Source organism: Trichosurus vulpecula, chromosome 3 (genome assembly GCF_011100635.1).
Source record: "Trichosurus vulpecula isolate mTriVul1 chromosome 3, mTriVul1.pri, whole genome shotgun sequence".
Classification (NCBI taxonomy): domain Eukaryota; kingdom Metazoa; phylum Chordata; class Mammalia; order Diprotodontia; family Phalangeridae; genus Trichosurus; species Trichosurus vulpecula.
The window spans coordinates 190,510,328-190,525,839 of NC_050575.1; positions in this window are offsets into that span (position 1 = coordinate 190,510,328).

Consider the following 15,512-nt stretch of genomic DNA (forward strand, 5'->3'; position numbering starts at 1 on the left):
CAATATGAGGGTCATGGCACACTTTTCTCATGACATCCCTGTGAGGTTAGTACAGTTAGCTTCATTTTATAGTTGAGGAAACTAAGGTTCATAGAAGTTACTGTTGGACAGTCTTCCCTCAAACACTTATGCCTTCTTCATCTTCTTCTCCTCCTTCTTCTCCTTCTCCTTCTCCTTCTCCTCCTCCTTCTTCTTCATCTCTTCTTCCCTTTCTTCTTCTTCTCATCCTCCTCCTCCTCCTCCTCCCCCCTCCTCTTCCTTCTCCTCCTTCCCAACCCCTCCTCCTGCTCCTCCTTCTTCAGGTGATTTGCCCCAGGTCACAGCTAATAAGTGGCAGAGTTAGGCCTTAAACTCAGGTCTTCTGACTCTAAAACCAGTGGTCTTCCCATGACACCACACTACTTCTTGGTACATTTGCTGGTATAATCTGTGAGAATCCAGACTCATCTCGATATCACAATAAGAATTCAGAGGAGAATTTTAGGGTTTAGCAGGCCTGTGTAAGTAATTCGCACAGTAACCATGGGGTTTATTCTGGACATTTTCAGGATCAGTCAGTCACAAAGCGCAGTCGATTACAGTGGCAGAGGAGAATAGACCTTATTTATATATCAAGGACTAATTTTCAGGGTCTTGATGGATGCTTCTAGCAAAAGCATCCAGGCCCATTCCTGCCACTCCAGAAATGCCTGGGATTCTGCTGTTTGATGATTCCTCTTCCCTGAAGCATTCCCTCTTCATTCACTTTCTTCAGTTGCAGCAGGACGAATTTCAGGAGGCCCTCGGAACGGATATGATCCATGAACTCTGTCAGCAGCCAGCACAACAACCAACTCCTTGGTACAGTTCCTGCTGGATTACTTTTCAATAGAAACGCCTACGTCCTAAGGGCAAAGTTTGACAAGGGCACTGCCACCCAAGGACTCTCCCTCTTGGAGAGCAGTCCAAAGATCCTGGTTTTCACACCGAGGTAGGGAGTTAATAGCCAAGAGATATTCTGGGACACAAACAAAGATTTCTGAATCAGGTTTATCTCCTGTTGACTATAAGCTTTGGAATAATGCTTAGCACAGGGAAAGTTCTGTTGTTTATCTCCATGGGGAATTTAGAGCTCAGAGAGGTTAACATTTTGCCTAAGTTTACATAATGAGAAAGTAGTGATGCTGGGACTTAAATGCATGGCTTGTCATTCGAAGTCTGCCCCAAGTATTGTTATGAGAGAGGGTGGGGCAGAAGGGTCAGACTCCCAAAACATTGATTTGCATCAGGGAGTATGAAGATCCTTGTGGCTCCCTGAGAGAGCCCTCACCCATTGAGCTGTTGACAAGCCTGCTGTGGAAGTGGAAGAGATTTTGAGGATTGTTGGGTAAAGCTGTCCACGTGGCTTAGGACGTGATTTGATGCAAAGAAAGGAGAGTCGAGGCAGGACGTGGATTCTAGTCTTAGTTCAGTCATGAACTTGTTGGGCGGCCTTGAACAAATCCTTAACCCTCTCTGGTATCGTTACACGATAAGAAGCAACAAACACAAAGCATACAGAGAAGCCTGGAAAAGGGTATATAAACTGAGGCAAAGTGATAGAAGCAGAAATAAGAAAAAAACAACAAACAATATACACAATGACTGTAACAATATAAAAGGAAAGAACCACCACCACAAAACAATCAAAAGTGCTGCAAAATTGTAAAGAACAAGCTTGACCAAAAATAGGACACGTGAGAAGTTGCCTTCTTGCGCTCTCTGCAGAGTTGGGGGACAGGGCAAACAGGTGTGAAATAATGTTTGTTATATTAAATTTTTTTCAAGGTGTTGATCAAGATTACTAAATATTTTTCTAATTTTTTTTTTCAAGATAAGGGATGGCTCTCATTGAAAGGAAGAGAAGGAAAAGTTATAGGGGAGAATCAAGACAATGTAGAAAACAAAAGAAACCAGTGAAAATCTATTATAAAAAGGAAAAACAGAACTTCTAGGTCTTGTTTTCTCCAATCTGTGAAACCAGGCAGCTGAAATGGATGATTTCCTAAGATGTCTTCAATAATTCACTTCAAGAGCTGAATGCTGGAGATACAAAAAGAAGCAAAAGGCAGTCCTTGCCCTCAAGGAATTTATAATCTAATGGGGGAAGACAATATGCAAACAAATGTATGCAAAGCAAGATATCTACAGGATAAATAGGAAATAATCAAAGGAGGGAAAGCGTGGGATTTAACGAGGTTAGGGAAGGCTCCCGGTAGAAGGAGAGATTTAGTTAGGACTCGAAGGAAGTCAGGGAGGTCACTGATCAGAATGCCTCCCATTTCTGACGTTCTCTAGGTCTAGCAGCATAGTAACAGCTAGCACGTACAGAGCACTTTAAGGTTTGTAAAGCATTTTAGGAATCTCTCATTTGATTCTCACAACAACTGAGGCAGGGGCAGGGAGAGGCTATTATTAACTGCATTTTGCCGATGAGGAGACTGAGACAGACAGAGGTGAAATGGCTTGCCCCAAATCACAAAACTGGTAAGTGCCTGAAGCCAGATTTGAACTGATGTCTTTGTGACTTTAAATCTATAAAAATATATTTAAGAGCTAAGGTTTTACCCACTCTGCCACTTAGCTGCCTTAATAAATATATAATATATATATATGTGTGTGTGTGTGTGTGTGTGTGTGTGCATAGGTATAGCCCTTTAAGATTTGCAAAGCATTTTACAAATATTATAATAACCAATTTTTATAATGCTTTAAATTTTGCAAAGCACTTTACCTATACAGGGTGTCCCCAAAGCTTTGCTGAGGTGTTAAGCCTAAAACTGAGGTTCAGAGAGGTTTGGGACATGAAGTATTATCTCATTCGATCCTTACACAACATTGTCAGGTAAGGTGCTATGATTATTTCCATTTTATAGATGAGAAAGATGAGGCCCGGAGATATTAAATGGAATACATTAAGCTCATGGTCATAGAGCTGGTAAGTATGTAAGGCAGGATTCAAACCCAGGATTTGGTTCCAAAACCAGCACTCTTTACCTCCTCTGCCATCTGTTGCTATTATCATCTCCGTGTTGGAGTGGGGGTGGGTTTCAGCCAGCAGTCCAGCCTTGCCCAGGGAGGCTGGAGAGCCCACTGCCCTTGAAAACACAGACAGGCCTGGCTCTGAAATGAGGCACCCATGGAGATTGCAGCTGGCTCCATCAGATCTTTGATGACAACTGAACCAAAGGAAAGAATCACTAACTTCTACCAGCTCATGCGTTTGGAGGAAAGGGTCAGTCTCGTCCAGGACATGGCACATAATAGTAACTATAAAGCCCTTAGCACAGTGCCTGGCACCTAATAAGCGCTATCTAAATGTTAGCTATAATAATAATGAGTTAGCATTTGAATAGAACTTTAAGGCTTACAAAGTACTTTACATAGATCGACTCCTTTGAGCCTCACGACAGCCCTGTGAGGTAGGTGCTATTATTACACACATTTTATAGACGGATAAACTGAGGTGCAGAAAGGTTAAGTGACTTACCCAGGGTCATACAGCTAGTTCGTATCTGAGGACAGATTTGAACTCATCCAAGTCCTGCACTCTATCTGCCGGAACCACCTAGCTGTCCATTCTAAAGAGGAATTTGTTCAGGTGTTACACTCAAGTTAGGTCCCTAGTTCACAGCTGATAATAATGGTTTGCCTTTATATTGGCTTTGAGGTGTACCAAGAACTTCAGAAACATTAGCTCGGACACAGGAAGGATTGTCATCCCCAGCTTATCGATGAGGAAATGGAGGGTTGAGGGACAGAATTGACTTGCAGAGTCACAGTATACATCAGAGCATCAGTGAAAATTCAAGTTGTTGCACGTCTCAATCATTCTCCCTTTACTAGATTATGTAAGATTCACGGATGAAACTAGAGAATCTGATGGTAAAGAGAAGGAGCAGGGCCTTGGAGTCAGGACAACCTGGGTTTGAGACCTGTCTTTGACACATCTTAACTCTGTAACCTTGGAAAAATCACTTAACTTCTTGGTGTCTCGGTTGGGGATAATAATGGTACCTATGTTACAGGTTGTTACGAGATCCAAAGGAGATAATGTATGCGAAGCCCTTTGCAAACCTTGAAGCACTATATAAACGTAAGCTATTATCCATTCAAAGGACTCAGAGGTTCTTGGAGCCATAACTAGCATAAGGCATGGGACTTCAACCCCAGCACACTGACATGTAAGGGGCATACTCCCCTTCCCCTTGGGTATTGACATGGGGTTCTTCCTCCCTACAAAAAGTTGTATCTTTTGGAATGGCAACAGAAGATGACCGATTCTCAGCTCTTCTCCCCAACAACCCCTGCCCACCACCACCATGGGGAAGAAGTATGCTCTCTGGCCTACCCGAATGTGAAGGGCTATCACTATGATATCACCCCTTTCCTGGTACAACTGCCCCTGACTGGTGTACATGCACAGGAATACACACACACACACACACACACACAATGCCTAGAATTTTTAAATGCTCAGCTGCAATAGCCCACTATAGCTTCAGGGCATCTTGGGGGCTCTTTCTCTCTTCCTTCGGGCCCTTCACCAGTTAGGTGAGTTTTGGCACTGAGCCCTCGAGGCCCAGATGCCTTTGGCTTGCTATGTTCCATATATTCTCCTGACTGCTTCCACATTATGAGCATCTGAGCAGCTCCAGAGAGGAGATGGGACCAATAGAGGCTGAGTCAGCTTCCAGGCTATGGCACCCTGAGCTGTCTTCAAATTTCTTGGAGCCTGGCAGGGATGTGAGGTTAGTTATAGTATTCCTTGTGATCACAGACTGTGTAATTGCTCAGAAATCCCTCTTATCCTCCCTTTCGGAGTCAACAAGTGGGTGTGAGGTCACGCTAAAGAAGAGTACAGTGATGGGCAACATCTGGTCAGCTGCAGGAGGTAAAGAGCAAGGAAGAATCAATCCCAAAATCTGCTAACAGAGAGCAAAAAAGCTGAGACAGCCAATGAGAATCACAGGATTAAAATCAGGAAGGGACCTTAGAGACTATCAAGTCCAACCCCCTCATTTTACAGATAGGGAAACTGAGTCCCCGACAGTTCCAACAACTTGCCTGGAGTCATGCAGCTGCTTAATGGCAGAATGAGGATTCAAACCTGAGGCCTCTGACTCCAAAGCCTAGGCTACAGGTGGATTATAAAGAGCTTCCACTACCTAACTGAGGAGTTTACATTTTTATTATCATCAGTAGGGAGCCAAGGAAGGTTCCTTCATTATAATGTAAGGTCCTTGAGGGCAGGAACTGTTCTGTTTCCTTCTATTTGCATCCTCCAGGCTTAGTGTGGTGCTTGGTACATAACAAGCACTTGATCCATACTTTTTCATTCATTCAAATATGTAATACATAACACCACATTCACAGACACAAAGGCACATGTCACATATGCACACTCACGTAAGTCATGTATATGCATGTAGATCACGCTTACGTGCTTACATGTACCAACCCTCATTCATAGCCACATCCATGCACAAAATCTCACATGTATGAATATGTCTAATTGTACCTATGAGCAAACTAATACAATATATCGAGTCACATGCACACATGTGCACATGCCATTTTTGGTTCTCAGACCATGCAGGTTTTCCACAAAGTATTAAGCTTTAAAATATAGATTTTGCCTCCATGCATATTTGCTCATTTTCCTAATGTGCCCCATGTCTATCTAGGTATATGAAATGGAATCATAAGGGCCACATTTATCCACTTTGCATGGACTAGGAGAGCTATTTGCAGGCAACCTCCAAATTAAGAATCATTTGCATTGGGTGTTGGGTTATGATTAGACTCTTCTCTTCCTCCTCAAGCTTGCTCCATGAGGGCGGAGAGGATAATATATAGAGACAGGAGACGGGGGACAGGAGACCACCAGTCAAGTCACTGTTTCAAGGCCTCTGTTTATGGAGACATGAGGCCAGTTAATGAAGATTATTCAGTCCTCAGAGCCTTACTGACTTTTCCTAGCAAGTCCAAAGATAATGACATTGTCAACAGAAGAGAAAAAACAAGTACAAAAACAAATAAAAAAGTGCGAAGTTCCATGTTTTGTAGCCCTGGACTCAGTGGGCTGAAAGGTAGAGGTCCATGAGTTCAGCAATGGAGACAACAAGCCGATTACTAGGGCAAGTCCTCTGCCAGTGAGAATCGAAGCACTGGACTTTACACCCTTGGCTCAGGTTCTTACATGTTGGCAGTGTTTACCTGTGAGAAGGGAACAAAAAGGGCATGGAGGTTACACTGACTCCTGAAGAGTAGGACCAAGGAGCTAAAGCTGTCCTTTAGGGCCTGTGCTGTCCTAAATGGATCAGAATGTCAGGCTCACCCCAGCACTTCCAAAGCACCCAAGAGACCAATGGAGACTCAATACCAGCAGGCAGGAATACCGGGCTAGGAATAGAAGAGTGAATTGTGGCTCAACCAATCACAGGAGCATAGATCTAGGTTTAGAGTTTATTTAGTCCAACCCCTCGATTTTTTACAGATTAAGAAACTGAGTCCTGAGAAGGTTAAGTATGTTTCCCGAGGTCACACAGTTAATAAATAACAGAATCTAGATTTGAACTCACCTCCTAAGACTCCAAGTTCAGTGTTCTTTTCTCTTCACTAGCAGATTGTCCTTAAGCCAATCACTTTTCCTTCTCTGTGCCTCAATTTTCATATCTGTTGAATGAGTGTAACGATTTCTTTCCCATCCACCTCATAGGATCTCCGTGAGCACCACATCAAAGAAGGGCTTTGTAAATGATGACATCTGTTAGCAAAGCTCATCTGGCCCTGAGATGCAAGGAAAGCAACCATTTTCCTACCTTCTAAAGCTTTCCAACTGGGCTCTTTTCTTTTTTTCTACCTCCCCCAATGCTCTGTATGGTGGCACTCAAAGTTTTTATTGGTCTCTTGGGTGCTTTGAAGGTGCTGGGATGTACCTGACATTCTCTCCCATTAAGGAGAGGAAGGCCTTCATACCCTCTCCGCCAGGGTCATCTCAGGCCACAGTCCTGGGTCTGATACAAGAAGAGGTGAATTTTCCACATAGGTGTGAAGTTTTGAGACCTGGGACTGTATGTTAGGAAACATAGAATGAACTGCCTTGGAAAGCAATAAGTTTCTCATCATTGGAAATCTCCAACTGAAGGCTAAATGGCCACTTGATGGGGATGCCATAGAGGGAATTCCTTCTCTTTTTTAATTTATGGACTAAAACAAACATTTCCATAACATAGTATAATAAAAAAGATAATTGTACATGAAACTGCAAATCTATTATGTACAACTTGCTATTCCTTTTAAATATATAATAAAGTTATTATGTAAAATCCTTCTTAAGAATGGGCTAGACTTGATGGCCACTGTGTTCCCTTTCAATCCTGAGATTCTGGCATCTAAACCCCTCATCTCCCTTATGGTACAGCACAGTGTCTGCATATGTTCAATCATTTCAGTCATGTCTGACTCTCTGTGACCTCATTTTGGGGTTTGGGGGCAAAGATACTGGAGTGAAGTGGTTTGCCATTTCCTTCTCCAGCTCATTTTACAGATGAGGAAACTGAGGCAAATAGGGTTAAGTGACTTGCCCAGGGCCACACAGTTAACAAGTGTCTGAGGCTGGATTTGAATTCACAAAGATGAGTCTTCCTGATTCCAAGCCCCAGCACTCTGTCCACTGTGACATCTAGCTGATTAGAGTACATATAGTAAATGCTTAATAAATGATAGTTGGATTGAATTGAGCTGTAGTGGATAGAATTGAATTAAAATGAAGTCAAGGGATGGAGCCGGGCACAAATCAGGACCCGCCACATCCATACCATGCCAATGCCTACTTTAAACTTAAAGAGTTTGAAGAACTGTTCTCTAAGAGGGCATCTTGTCTATAAGAGGAATGATAACTCACACTTCTCTGGCTGTCCTCCGTGCCCTGTAATGCCTTTCCTCCTCATCTCCATCCTGTTGGCTTCCTCTGCTCTCTTCAATTCCTGACTAAAAGCCCATCTTCTACAGGAAGCTTTTTTGAACTCGTTAATTCCAATGCTTTCCTTCTTTAGTTATTTATTACTTATCCTGTGCATAGCTTGTTGTCTCCCCTATTCGATTGTAATCTTTTTGAGAGCTGGGACTATCTTTTGCTTTTTTTTTTTTTGGTATCTCTAGCACTTGGCACTGTCCCTGGCACATAGTAGGTGCTCAACAAGTGTTTATTAACTGAGTGAGTGAGTGCTATTTCTATGGCATTTTAAGGCTGTCAAAATATTCTTTCCACAATAACCCAATGAAGCAGATAGTATAATTATAACCTTCTTTTACAGATGAACCAACTGAAGTTCAGGGACATTTAAGCACTTTACTTGTGGTTACCTAGTGTAATAACAACCACACTGGCACACCCAGGATAGCTACTAGTGCAGGTTCTTTTATCTGCTTTACTAGGAAAGACAGCTGTAAAAGACAAACAGTGAAATTACAGAGAAGAGAAATAAAGACCAACAGACAGGGCTCTACTGCCTGAATCAAAGCAAAACTGCTCTATATAGATATACTTTACATTCACCACTGGTATGAGAGAGCCTTTACATCTGAGGAGTCAGGGAGCTCTGAACATACGGCCACTCAGAGTCTCAACCAGGGAATCACAACATCTTTCTCATAAGTGAGCCCCCAAAGCAAAAGCTCACCTCTTAGAATATACACTCTTTCAGCTAATGAGCTCAGTGCCTAATTAGAAATTAACAAAAAGTGTGCAAGCCTTCCTACAAGCAAGCGATCTTCCCTTAATGGGCTCCACATGAGGCCTATCTATGGGCATTCTTTGGGGGCCAAAATCTTTGGGGAGTGAGCAACCAGCTCCTCCCTCATCCGAAAACAAAAATGTCCAAGCAAAAGTTCTCTTGGGTTTGTGTTCCTTCTCCCCATGTTGCTGTTATACCTCACTAGCATAAGAGCTGAAATTTGAACCCAGGTCTCCAAGTCCACTATTCTTTCCACTATGCCACACTGCTCCTCTTACACTTTCACTATACATTACAATAATCTGTGTACATAATGCATCTCCTCTATTAGACTGTAAGCTTCCTGAGGGTGGGGACTATCACATTTTATTTCTGTATACCTAGCATATGGCCTTGCACATATGATAAGCAGGTATAGGAAGTACTAGGACCTTATTGTATAAATATACAAATACATGAAGAATCTATGACTTCATTTGTGTGGGCTACTCCCTCCATCAATGGCAGATCACCAGGCATCAGTAGATCAATTCTAGGGGATTTCCCGGGGCACACAGGTGACTCACCGAGGTTCCCACAGTCAGTAATTATCACAAGCAAAATTTGAACCCAGTTCTTCCAAGCCTAGTTCCTTAACCTCCACACAATGATGCTTCTGTAGTAGGGTTTAATCAGTGTTTGTTGAACCAGAGGCATAGCAATGTGACATTTAAAACTTTCTTTTGGGAACTACGTTGATACCCTTAAAAAAAAAGCAACTCTCAAACATGCCATTGGCTCTCTGGCATTCAACTTAAGGGCTAAGTTCAATTCTCCTTGAAAAGTAATAGGCTGTGACCCTGGGCAAATCACTTAACCCCATTGCCCTTCAAAAAAAAAAAGGCAAACAAACAACAGAAAAGAAAAAAGAAAAGAAAAGTAATGGGCTGAGTATAAAAGTTTTCCACCTCAGTTTTGCAAGGAGTCCCTTGAAGGTCAGGCCTAGGCCCATCACAGACTTCCTCCGCAGCAATTACCTCAATTGTGTCTCTGTTAGGGGGCTCGATTTATGACATTGCAGCTAGGACGATAAAAGAAAATGTTGCCATGGGAATTAAGTTTTTTCAACACAAGACTTTCAGTGTTTAAAAGCCACTTTTCATCTAATTTTCTCCCTGAAAATTAGCCCGAAACTTTTCAGAGACAGAAATTTTTAGCATAACAGCAGGCTAGCACTTCTGCCTACAACCACAAAGGCGGATTTCCACCCCCCCACCCCACCCCACTTCCACCCTCCTCTTCCCTACCCCAGCCTGAAGAGAGCTGCTGGGAATTCGTATGAATTCAGCTACCACTTGTTCTTTGTGGTTAAAAAAGGGACAGAATGTCTGTTTCAGTGTGGCCAGGGCAGGGGCTCCCCATTGGAAATCTGTTCTTGACACTTCTCCCCCTTTGTTCTAACTTTCATGCTACTAAACTTTGACATCGGTTCATCGTTTTCCAGAGATTCTGTGATACAGCACTGGATGGAATACTTGGAAATAAATCCCGATAATCAGAGTCATCTTAGAAGTGATGGACTCAGGGTGCCAAATGGGACCCCATTTTTTTGTATATAGCCAATGAATGGGGAAATTATTTTTTTGCTTAACTACGCATTTTTGTTAAAAGGATTTTATTTTTCTCTTCTTTTTCCACGACAGGGGCAGAAATATAAGAAGGAGAGAAAATAGGTTTTTCTTAATGGAAAAAATTTAAATTTAATTTTTTAAAAACCAAGTAACTTTTAAAAAAATTCACAGCTGTCCAAAAATTAAATGAGCTATCTAGAAGGTTGTAAACTCCCTATCACTGGAGGTCTTCCAGTTGAGTCTGGATGTAACTTGTCAGGGGTACTTTAGAAAGGATTCCCATTTAGCTCCAGGTTACTAGTCTGGGAATGCCCAGTTTGAACACAGGAAAGCTATGTCCTAGAGTCTGTGCCAAGATGCAGCTACCTGCAATTTCACAAGCCAGTTTCAGAGACTGAGGCACCTATGGCCTTGACACCAATGTTAAGCCTTAGGGAGACATTAGTCTGGGCTGTTGAAGGAGGTTTAACATGTGAGTTGTTCATAGAGTTGTTCAGTCGTTTTCAGTCCTGTCTGACTCTTTGTGACCCCATTTGGGGTTTTCTTGCAAAGACACTAGAGTAGTTTTGCCATTTCCTTCTCCGGCTCATTTTTACAGATGAGGAAACTGCGGCAAACATGGTTAAGTGACCTGCCCGGGGTTACACAGCTAGTATCTGAGATCGGATTTGAATTCAGGAGGATGAGTCTTCTAACTCCAGGCCCAGCACTCTATCCACTGTGCCGCCTAGCTGCCTGTTAATAGAATAAGAACTGAGATTTAATGCAATTAGATAATGTGTTCAAGAGAACACATGTGAGAATAATTGTGCAGAGAGAGAGGAGAGGGAGGGAGGGGAAGGGCTGGAACCAGCCCTAGTTGTGTGCCTTGAATTGGTTTGAAATGAGAGTTTCGGCTTTGTTCTGGGTCCATACGCAGTGATGCCATATAAAGTAACTGTGATGGAGAGCCCCAGGCAAATTCTGTACTGCACAGCATAGCTATATTTCAAATTTCTGAGCTCCATATACTTTTTTTTCTCCAAAGGCCCAGGGATGCCTAGCAATGGGTGTAGATGTGAGGAATGTCTTGTGATGTGTAGCAGGTCTATGACACAGATACCCTCTGAGATACCTTCTCAGATTCTGTAACAGGCTGAGAACCCAGCCAACCAATCTCTAAGCACAGACCACACCTAATCTTTACCAGGAGATCAGTGTTTGACAACCATAAAGGCCTGCAGGAAAAGAGAACTCACCTGTGATATCCACTGCCCCCCTCAAAAGGAAGTACTCGGTGTTTCTAATCTGAGTCCCCCTTGCTGAGGTTTAAATCAGCCACCCAGATCAGTACTCTAGAGCAAACTCTCCCGGGAAACAGAGGCAGCATGGTGGGGTGGACAGGAGGATCTGAGTTTGTAGCCTGTTTTATTAATCAAGTGAACCCAGGCAAGTCACTTAACTGCTTTTGCTACAGTGTCAGCCATTTGCATGGGGGAGGGTGGGGGGAGGGAGGTTAGTTAGACTTGATGGCCTTTGAGGTTCCTTTTGACTCTAATCTACGGTTCTATGAAAAGAAATACATAAGACCACTTGTACCACATCCCAATCTCCCAGGAATATCAATCAGTCGATAAACACTTATTAAGAACCTATGTGCCAGGCACTGTGCTTGCCCTCCAGGGGCTCACAATCTAAGGGGTGAGACAAACTCATGCTTGCTTGCAGAGTGAACAGGAGGGCTGCTCCCATGCCTGCCTTGTCCCCTTCCACAGGGACTCCTTTCTTACTTTGGAAATAGACTGGGCTCTTCCTCCTGCTCTTTAATTACAGCAGTCAGTGAACAAACAGTTACTAAGTGCTCTGTGCCAGGAACCACGCTAAGTGCTGGGAATATAAATATGAAAAAAGGTGGTCCTTGCCCTCAGGGAGCTTACAGTCTAATGGGGGAAGACACTGTAATATCAATTAAGTTGGGTGTCTTTGAGTCTCATTAGGTGCTAAGCCCCAGGCCCAAACCCCTATCTATTAGGTGCTGAGTCTACGTGGGCATGAAGCCCTCAGGGTCCTAAGGGGAGTTGCTAAGACCAGAGCCAACAGTAAGAGTTTAAATTCTGGTGCCTCAGATGACATTTGATGATGACTAAAGAGTGCATAAAAAGAGAAGACAGAGCTACTTGCTTAGGGCTCTTACTCTTGGTGGAGTGCTGACGTGGAGACTCCAGGCAGCTGTAGTTAAGAGCCCTCCAGCTTGTAAACCCGGATGTTGGGACTTTGTTAAACCCTGGTAACTATGCATTAAGATTTGAATCAGACAAGGTCTGTCTGTTAATGTTTGTAATTTCTTTGTATTTGCTCTGAAGCTCAGGGTACTGAGCTATTCACCCTGAGCTGAGTGAATGATATTTGCATGTTGGATCAAAGTAAGATTGTTAACCGTTAACAATGCTTTCCCTAGTAAAGCAGATCAAAAGAACTTGGGCTTGCAGCATTCCCGTTGTTGGGCTTGTTTTCGGTTTTCACCCCCACAGCAGCTGCTAGCAGATTGTTGCGACAGACACATTAGAAGAAGCTGAAAAGGGAGGTGGGAAGAAGGGGACTCAGAGCCTGAGCATGTTGGAAATTTCAGAAGAGTACAGCTGGATGGGAAAGGAAGTGATGGCTGGTCCAGACTAACTTCTGCTGAGGGAGAGAGAGCAACTAAGGAAAATTGTCATGCAAAACCTTTTTTTAGGGGTCACTGCCTTCAATATCAGGGCAGTGAATGCTTGGTAGATATGAATCCAGGCCGCCCTGATTTCAAGCCCAGCACCCTATCTCCTCTACCATGTTGCCTCTCTGTTTCCTGGGAGGGATTGCTCCAGAATGCTAATCAGGGTGGCTAATTTAAACATGAGCAAGAGGAATTCAGATTAGAAATAAAAGGGGTACTACCTTTGGAAAGAGCAGTTGTGGGGAGCTGACAAGTGGGGTCTTTTCCCCAAAGGCCTTTACAATTAAGTTGTGAACACTGATCTCCTAAGAAGGATTAGGTCTAGTTTATGCTTTGGGATTGGCTACCTGGGCTACCAGCATATTATAGAATCTGAGATGGTATTTCAGAGGTCATCTGTGTCATGGGCCTAGCACACACTGCAAGGCATGCCTTGTGCTCTCCATACATCTCTGGGTACCCTGGTAGGCACCTAGGTGGCACAGTGGATAGAGCACTGGACCTGGAGTCAGGAAGACCTGAATTCAAATCCCCCCTCAGACACCTACTAGCAGTGGGAGCCTGGGCAAGTCACTTAAACACTGTCTACCTCAGTTTCTCCCTCTGTAAAATGGGGGATATTAATAGTACCTACCTTCCAGTATTGTTATGAGGGTGAAATAAAATGTGTAAAGTGCTTACTAAGCTTTTAGTAACAACTAGTATATATGTAATATATGTATATGTACATATACATATATATGTGTATGTATGCATATGCACATACATATACATATATACACATATATATATTTATTATATATATATATAAAAATAATAGTGCTATAGAAATACTAGTAATTAGTGAACTTGTCCCTTTGTTTTACAAAGTAGAAAACTAAGACCCACAAGGAAAGTGTTGTACTCCAAATCCCCTGACTCCTAGGTCTGTGCCTTTGGCATAGGCCTGAGCTGCCCTCCCTTAATGAAGAAACCTAGCTGGGATTGTGGCATGAAACAGAGAATTCTTATAAGAGTGATTGGGTGGCATTCATGGATTTTTCCCCCTTTGGTCTCATCTAATAGCTCTCTTGTCTCTGGCTTCTTACACAGAACCAAAGCCAAGAAGACAGAAATCAGTTGGTGATTAGTATGTAATGGCTGGTGGCTGACTTTTGAACAATAGTAAACTGGAGAATCAATGAATTTTAAAAAATCAGCATTTATTAAGTGCTTACTATGGGCCTATTGGTAGTTCTCTTATGGAAGAGAAACAGTAATTAACTTAAATACGAGAGAACCCTATAAAAAAGGGACAAACGATCCTCAGAAATTAGGGCCAAGGTCATCCCACATTATATAAGAATAATGAAATCAAGAAGCACTTATTCAACATCTGCCATGTGCCAGGCACTGTGCTAGTTGCTGGAATGACAAAGAAAGAAAGAAAAAATAGCTACTTTCAAAAAGCTTGCATCATATAAACCAAAGAGAGAATAATTTGATTAGAACTCAGGTCATGTACCTCAATGCAGAAAAATAGATGGCTGAGGGGTGAATGACTGGGTATGTGGAGCAATAGTTTGATGGTTTGATACAAGGTTAGATGAGGTGAGAAATTTTGAAAAAGTAACACAAGGGACCTTTAAGGCAGTCCCTGAGGCCAAAACTATTTTCCTAATGATACTGTCATTATTTGCTGATTAAAATATTCTTCCCTTTCTTTTTTTTTCATTTATTTATTTACTCATTTATTTATTTAATATGTTTAGTTTTCAGCATAGATTTTCACAAGAGTTTGAATTACAAATTTTCTCCCCATTTCTACCCTCCCCCCCACTCCAAGATGGCTTATATTCTGGTTGCCCTGTTCCCCAGTCAGCCCTCCCCTCTATCACCCCTCTCCCCTCTCATCCCCTTTTCCCTTCCTTTCTTGTAGGGCAAGATAAATTTCTACGCCCCATTGCCTGTGTATCTTATTTTTTAGTTGCATGCAATAACTTTTTTTTGAACATCTGATTCTAAAACTTTGAGTTCCACATTGTCTCCCCTCTTCCCTTCCCACCCACCCTCCCTATGAAGTTGAGCAATTCAACCTAGGCCACACATGTATCATTATGTATAACCCTTCCACAATACTCATGCTGTGAAAGGCTAACTACATTTTGCTCCTTCCCAACCCATCCAGCTTTATTGAATTTTCCCCCTTGACCCTGTCCCCTTTCCAAAGTGTTTGTTTTGATTACCTCCACCCCCATCCACCCTCCCCTCCATCATCCCCCCACCTTTTATTTTTTTTTTATCTTCCTCCCTCTTCTTTCCTGTGGGGTAAGATACCCAACTGAGTATGTATGGTATTCTCCCTCAGGCCAAATCTGATGAGAGCAAGGTTCACTCATTCTCCCCTCACCTGCCCTCTCCCCTCCTCCCATAGAACTGCTTCCTCTTGTGACCTTTATGGGAGATAATCCA